The sequence below is a fragment of the Larus michahellis genome, chromosome 4, assembly GCF_964199755.1.
Source record: "Larus michahellis chromosome 4, bLarMic1.1, whole genome shotgun sequence".
In the NCBI taxonomy this organism is placed as follows: Eukaryota; Metazoa; Chordata; class Aves; order Charadriiformes; family Laridae; genus Larus; species Larus michahellis.
Genome location: NC_133899.1, coordinates 46,937 through 51,983, shown reverse-complemented (window position 1 = coordinate 51,983; position 5,047 = coordinate 46,937). Strand labels below are relative to the sequence as shown.

General features: G+C 48.2%; 1 long non-coding RNA gene across 2 annotated transcripts; it reads left to right on the top strand.

Annotated features, from left to right (window-relative positions):
- Positions 1-319: 319 nt before the first annotated feature.
- Positions 320-3,917, top strand: LOC141743129 (uncharacterized). 2 transcript variants are annotated; one of them, XR_012586955.1, is made up of 4 exons: positions 320-604; positions 1,473-1,577; positions 1,656-1,755; positions 2,864-3,917. It is a non-coding gene; the product is annotated as an uncharacterized LOC141743129 (long non-coding RNA). The 2 variants fall into 2 exon arrangements; XR_012586956.1 differs by lacking the exon at positions 320-604 and adding an exon at positions 1,112-1,151.
- Positions 3,918-5,047: the final 1,130 nt, after the last annotated feature.

The following is a 5,047-nucleotide window of genomic DNA, read 5'->3' as shown; positions in this document are numbered from 1 at the left end:
AAGGGCTTGCTGGCAGAAGTTCAGTAGTGCACACGGTCTCGCTAGTAATAAGGAATGACCCCACAGTAATATATTGGTTTTGGGTTTGTATTTTTTTTCTTGAAGGACACTTAAGTATGTAAGTTTTAATAATAATGTTATCATTTCATTGAATAAGCTACTTTGCTATAGAGATTAGTCTGACATTTATTTTTTTCTATCTACATTCCATAAAAAAATAACTTAATTGCTTACCTGGACATATCATTGATGTAATAGATGTAGCTGCAGAGGACAAGCAGATAATGTTTTTTCTAGCAAGGGTTACTCTTCAGTACTTTGTAGTTCATAAACTTAAAGCAAATAACAACACCTACTGCACCTTCAGCTGCTTTTATGCTTCTGGGGGTTGGCCCCCCCTTTACCCAGGGGATTGTGGGAAAGATGGTGGGCGGGGCCTCAGGGCCGCAGGCGGGGCCCGGGGTATATGAGCCACAGCTTCAGGTCAGGAGCTCATTCTGGTGCTGGGCTTTTCCACAGTTAGAGCTCTGATGTTTCTTAAGCGTTGTTTTAGAGCTTGTGCAGCTGTTTGGGAAGGCTTGTTTTAGTGTTTAAACTAGTATAGGTAAGACGTCAGAGGTAAGATTTTTCAATGTAAGGGTGGTTGCCATAGAAAGTGGAGATGTATGTTTGTTTTTTTTTTTTCCCCATATATTTAGTTTTATAGGGATCATTTAGTTTGTTTAAATGGTTTAATAGTATGTGTTCTTTTTTTGCTTATGGCAGGTGGTGTGTTTTATCGTAATTTCTGACTTCATTGAAGATAAAACTTTGTACTCTTTTCTAATTTTGATGTACACTATGTTAGTTGGTGTTTTTGTTAGTCTCAATCAGATGCGTTATGAGATATTGGAGCAGGATTTAGCGTGACTGTCTTGTATGTATCCATATATTGAGGTTATCTGTTTTGAGAAAGCAACAGGGTCATAACAGCAGGGACGGCTCACCGTTTTCTTCCAGACCATGTAGGGTATCACAGTGGCCCTGAAGCTTTTGCGGTTCGCAGGCGGTTACCGGTAGGTTCTGTAACAGTTTTCCTGGTTTTCCAGGTCTGTAGCAGAGCCCGGAGTCTCTGTGAAGGCAGAAGACAGGAGGTGTCTGCCAAACACAGGGTAGGGCTCAGAAGAGCAGGTCCTGAGGAGCAGTTGGAAAATAAGGGGCAGGAGTTGTGGGGGAGCAGTAAGCCTCCTTCCCTGATGGTTCAGGAGAAGGGGGGGAGTTTCTAAAGTTTTGGCATTAGGGGATGGCTAGGAAAGGGAGGCGGGTTCATGCATTTTTCTTGGACAAGTTTTGTCATTGGGTTTGGCTGTTGATGGTGTCTGGTCTGCTATAGGCTCTCGCATTTGAGGTGCGCTGGATAGTATCGAGGAGGAGCACAGGACTGGTGGTTTGGCAGAAGTGAAGTACAAATGTTGTGTTTCTTGGTCTCTTAGGTGCCGTGAATAACTGTCGCTGCAGCATCCGACTCTGGAATCGGTGCGGAGGAGGCAATCAGACTGCACCAGCGTTCAGGAGGCTCGAGGGGTTTTGTGGAGGAGGTCGTCGTCTCTTCTCAGGATGCTTATTGCTGGTGTTGTAGCTGCTTTTGGGATTATTTTTTTCTTTTCCTTTTGCAGAGGAAGAGGAGTAAGCCGGTGACCGCAAGAACGTATCGGATGGTTGTGTTTTGTGGACTACGTCAAGGATGGAATCAGATGGTAGCCCTCCAAAAGCTAAGTTGAGAGACCAGCACCGGAAAGGGGCGGAGGCTGACAATTGTGTAATGGGGTCTTTGACGTTAGCGTAGCGGGGAGGGCTGTCCCGGGGCACAGTCTCCTTTGGGCAGGTAAACGATGTACCTTACTGTCCAGTATTATATTAACACATCCTGGGCAGGGCAGTTCCAGCTTGTGTGTGTTGCCATGTCGATTGTGTTGTCTGTGTTTTGCATTCTAGACCTTTTCTTGGGTCTCGAGATCATCTTTAAGCTCCAGGAGCATGGAATGTGCATTGGGTACCATCATTATGGTGTCAAACGCCTGCACCCATGGGCATAGCACCAACCGTCTGCCTCTCTTGTTGCATTAGAATCTTAAAGCGTGCATCGGTCTTGCGTCTTGGAACTTTCCGGACGGTCCACTTTAGCAACTGGGGCTTCTTCCCTGTGTCGTTATGTTCTTAGGTCTTGAAGCTAGGCTTCCTGCATGTCCGTCTTGTCAGGCTCGACAGTCCCTTCTCAGGAACTGTGAAGTTCTACACTTCGTTTCAGGGGGTTCTGTGGAGCCTCTTCACATCGTCACCATCACAGTGCCACAGGTCGTCTTGCCCGATGGTGACTTTGGTCCCGGTGTCATCCTTCTTGCTGAGAGTTTTCTCTCATCCTTGAGGCGCGTCGTTCGTAGTGTTCTGTGTAGCGTCAGTCTGTGTGTGTTTGGCTCGGGGCTGCCCTGCCCGGGCGTGTAGTGTACAGGGTAGGCAGAATCACGATGAGAGTCTGTAGTGAATATGAGGATCTGCCTAGACCCAGGCAAAGGTTGCATAGTTATCTCTAATCGATTAGCTCTCGAGAGGCTGCGTGGACGGGTGTTTCATTAGCGGGCGCTGGCATAAGCGGAGCCAAGTCGGAGAGGGTGTTTGCGGCTAGTGAAGGGGACAGTATCTCAAAGATGTTCAGGCTGCTTTGTGTGGGGTGTAATGTTTGCAGGCTTCTCTCTTTTGGATGACAGGCTGTAGTTGGACTTATGTGAACAGGGTTCCTAAGTAGAAAGGAGACCTTTGGAATAAAGCTACTGCTCTGCGTCAGGGTAATGTTTGATGTTGGTGTGTTGGTTTTTTTTTTTTTCAGATGCGGAGAGATGAGATGGACAGGGATACGCAGGGGAGCCGACGGGAGCGCAGGACAAAGGTAGCTTAGGCTGAGGTATTAAAGGGAAGATGTGACCGGCGGCTCCACGAATACATTTGGCCACTTTTTTTTCATGTGAATGTGAGGTTACGTAGCCATGCGTGGAAGTGCTGGACTGAGGTTCAACAGAACCAGTGTTGTTTTCAGTCACTTTGCTTTGCAGGTAAGTCTCTTCCAATGAACTGAACTCTCTGAAAACAATAACGTATTTTTCAGGTAGTATCTGCCTTCAGAGCGCCAAGACCTTATATTTACACTTACTGCCAAGGGATGCCGTGCAGAGAGGCTCTTGCTTATACTTATTCCTATAACAGCACAGTGCAGCTAACTTTTATATATGCCCCGTCGGAAGCAGAAAAGCATAGAGGGATCGCACCCACGGTGAAGAGAAGACGGGACCGGTGACCCGAACCTGACCGATGGGGTATTGCATTCCATCATCATCACGCTCTGTATAAAAGCAGCGGGATCGAAGGGGTCGGTACCTGTTGTCTGGCCTTTGAGGATTCCTCTCTCTGTTCATTGTCCTTTGACCCCGATCTGTGCATTTATGCAACCGGGTTTGGAATCCGGTTCCAGTCTGTCACCGAGTGCTGTCCCGGACTTTCCTCGTGCCTGCCAGTGAAGCAGTGGTCATCCTGGGAGTTACGTATCGGGTTGTGTATGTCCTGTATGCATTTAATTATTTTCTTGTTACTGTTGTCTTTTCTTGGTATTATTTTGCTGTTAAGATTTCATTACAGTTCAGTTTATCTTTCAGTCCCTAAGTCTCGCTCTCTTCTCTCCTGCATCAGGAGAGAAGTTAAAAGGGAGCACGTGTCACTTGTTTTACTGCGCGGCCTAAGGCACAACAGCAAGGACGGACGGGGCACGGGAGCAGACTCGGCCGAGGAGAGCGGCGGCCCCAAGCCTTGGTTCTTTCTCAGCCACTGCATTACAGACAGCGTACAAGCTCCTGCTTGCGCTCTGTCTGCCGGTCCGATCCAGAACACAGTTCTGGCAGAAGTCAGGTTATATGCGTTGTCTTGCTAGAAATGCTGTATGACTCGTTGTGGGGTTTCTTTTACGAGGAAACTAAAGGACATTGAGTCTTGATTTAAAAATATTGTTGTTATGCTTAATGATCTTCTTGCCTATTTAGGTCAGGATGACGTCTTTCTCTTTATGTCTATGCCCTGCAAAAGATTAATTAAGTTTACTTACCTACTGGGCCCCATTGCTGACACAACTGATGTAGTTGTAATAAAAGAGGACGTATTGTCATTTCCTCTAAGGGTCGCTTTCTCCGTTTTGGTGTTTCGCATGCTGTACTTCTCAGGCCTGTGAGGAAAGGAGCAGCTGCTCCTCTGGCACGCTCTATGCCTTGTTGCCCCAGCCCCTTTCCCAGGTGATGGTGGGAAGGGCGGTGGGCAGGGCCCGGGGTATATAACCCAGAGCCTCTGCTGGGGCAGCTCATTCCGCTGCCAGGCATCTCCAGGGTCAGAGCTCTGCTGGTCCTTCAGTCGACTGCAGCTTTGGAGCTGGCTCAGTTCCTTGGGCGGAGATGTTAGCCCATTTAGAGAATAGCAGGTAGGAAGCTGGAGGTGGTAAGACCTTGAGGACCAGGTGAGGTCTGGCAGCATGTATAGTAGACAGCAGCCTCATGTGCTGGTTCTCTTCCTTGGGGTTTTTCAGGTCAGTCACGTTGTAATGAGCATTCGGGGGCGGTGAGATGGTTTAAGGGTACAGTTTTCTCTTTTTCCAGGCACGGCATATTTTCCTGGAATCCCTGAGTGTATTGAAGATGGAACTTTATTGTTTGTTTTTCCCCACTAGCTTTGCCGTATCCCAGGTAAGGTGCCAATAGAATTTGTCTCAATCGGGCAGGTGATGAGATTACTTTGCAGGGCCTGGGTGAGCATCTTGTCTGCAGCCGTAGATGGAGTTTTCACATTTCTCAGGAAAGCAGCAGGGACGTAAGGCATAACATATTGCAGGATGCGGGGTGCCTCGTCGCCTTCCCCCAGAGTGCGCAGGGTACCGCCGTGTCCCTGGAGCCTTTGTGGCTTGCGGCAGGCCCCTGTTGTAGGTCGGGTCAGGGCTTCGCTGACTATGTGGGTCTGTAGCAGAGCCCGGAGTCCGTGG